The sequence below is a fragment of the Heterocephalus glaber genome, unplaced genomic scaffold (assembly GCF_053883595.1).
Source record: "Heterocephalus glaber isolate CG9 unplaced genomic scaffold, H.glaber_assembly_v1.0 deba00001666, whole genome shotgun sequence".
Taxonomy (NCBI): Eukaryota; Metazoa; Chordata; class Mammalia; order Rodentia; family Bathyergidae; genus Heterocephalus; species Heterocephalus glaber.
This window is the reverse complement of record NW_028258406.1, coordinates 6,841,520-6,843,827: the sequence shown is the minus strand read 5'-3', so window position 1 is coordinate 6,843,827 and position 2,308 is coordinate 6,841,520. Positions and strand designations below refer to the sequence as shown.

General features: G+C 41.0%; 1 pseudogene; it reads left to right on the top strand.

The window, feature by feature from the left end:
* Nucleotides 1–340: 340 nt before the first annotated feature.
* On the top strand, nt 341–1,752 carry LOC101708978 (26S proteasome regulatory subunit 4 pseudogene; annotated as a pseudogene).
* The last annotated feature ends 556 nt before the right edge of the window (nt 1,753–2,308 follow it).

The window sequence follows — 2,308 nt, the reverse complement described above, 5'->3', positions numbered from 1 at the left end:
GCTCAGTGGCACCACCCCTGCCTAGCAAGTGCAGAGGTGCAAAGTCCTGAGTTCAATCCCTATTTCCACAAAAAAAAAAGGAAGAGGAAGGAGAAGGAGAATGAGAAGGAGAGAGAGAGAGAGAGAGAGAGAGAGAGAGAGAGAGAGAGAGAGAGAGAGAGAGAGAGAGAGAGAGAGAGAGAGAGAAAGGAAGGAAGGAAGAAAGAAAGAAAGAAAGAAAGAAAGAAAGAAAGAAAGAAAGAAAGAAAGAAAGAAAGAAAGAAAGAAGAAACAGACAAGTGTTAAACTTCTGCCTCTGAACTGCCTTTGCTGTGAGTGCACTTCTGGCAGTGGTGCCTAGAGTGGCCGAGGCAAGATGGGTCAAAATCAGAGTGGTGGTCATGATCCTGGAAGTGGTAAGAAGGATGACAAGGACAAGATAAAGAAATATGAACCTCCTGTACCAACTAGAGTGGGAAAAAAAGAAGAATAAAACAAAGGGATCAGATGCTGCCCACAAACTGTCACTGGTGACACCTCACACTCAGTGCGGCTTAAAGCTACTCAAATTAGAGAGAATTAAAGACTATCTTCTCATGAAGGAAGAATTCATTAAAAATCAGGAACAAATGAAACCATTAGAAGAAAAGCAAGAGGAGGAAAGGTCAAAGGTGGATGATCTGAGGGGGACCCCAATGTCAGAAGGAACCTTGGAAGAGATTATTGATGACAATCATGCCATTGTGTCTACATCTATGGGCTCAGAACACTATGTCAGCATCCTTTCATTTGTGGGCAAGGATCTGCTGGAACCAGTCTGCTCAGTCCTGCTCAACCACAAGGTGCTTGCTGTGATCAGGGTGCTGATGGATGACACAGATCCTCTGGTCACAGTGATGAAGGTGGAAAAGGCCCTCCAGGAAACCTATGCCAACATTGGTTGTTTGGACAACCAAATCCAGGAAATTAAGGAATCTGTGGAGCTCCCTCTCACCCATCCTGAATACTATGAACAGATGGGTAAAAAGTCCCCTAAAGGAGTCATTCTCTATGGTCCACCTGGCACAGGTAAAACCTTGTTAGCCAAAGCAGTAGCAAACCAAACCTCCCCCACCTTCTTGAGAGTGGTTGGCTCTGAACTCATTCAGAAGTACTTGGGTGATGGCCCCAAACTTGTACAGGAATTATTTCAAGTTACTGAAGAAAATACACCATTCATCATGTTTATTGATGAAATTGATGCCATTGGGACCAAAAGATATGATTCAAACTTTGTAGGTGAGAGAGAAATTCAGTGAACAATGTTGGAACTGTTGAACCAGTTGGATGGATTTGATTCACTTGGAGATGTGAAAGTTATCATGGCCACAAACCAAATAGAAACTTTGGATCCACCACTGATCAGACCAGGGAACATTGACAGGAAGATCAAGTTTTCCCTGCTTGATGAAAAGACTAATACGTGCATCTTTCAGATTCACACAAGCAGGATGACACTGGCCAATGATGTGACCCTGGATGACCTTATCATGGCAAAGGATGATCTCTTATCATCAAAGGATGATCAAGACAATCTGTACAGAAGCTGGGCTTATGGCTTTGAGAGAACACAGAATGAAAGTAACAAATGAAGACTTCAAGAAATCTAAAGAAAATGTTCTTTATAAGAAACAGGAAGGTACCCCTGATGGGCTGTATCTCTAGTGAACCACAGCTGCCTTCAGGCAAGTGGTTGGGACTTTTCTCAACCCCTGAGAAGGATGAGGTTTGGGAAGGTGCTCTGAGGGAGACCATGCTCCAGTTGATTTTTATTGGCAAAACATGGCATGTCTTCTCCAGTATGACATGTAGGGTGCCTACGGGATGGCCTTGTCTATGGTCACTGTGCTGCTTGCTCTCTGCTTCCCAATAAAGTGTGGTCTTTCAGAAATACAAAAAAAGAAAAGAAGAAACAAGTGGTAAAAGAAGGCACCTTTGTCTTATTCCAGATTTCAGGATAAAAGTGTCCCAGTTTTCATCATAACTTTGAGAATTATAAGCATGTGTATGTGCTCTTTAACAACATTGATGATGTTCTTGTCTATTTCTCATTTGCTGAGAGTTATTGTTATTATCTTTGATTCATGTTTTATTTTGTCAACTATTTGTATATCTACTTCCAAGAGTTTCATTTTTTCAAATTATTAGAAGAATTAAACTACTTGCTTTTCAAAATTTATGCCACCCTGCATGCTTAAAGTAAGTGGCATTTTACCATGTTATGAAATTATTTTATACTTAGTTGAAATCAATATGCAGATATCATATTAGGTACTTTGCATATATGTTC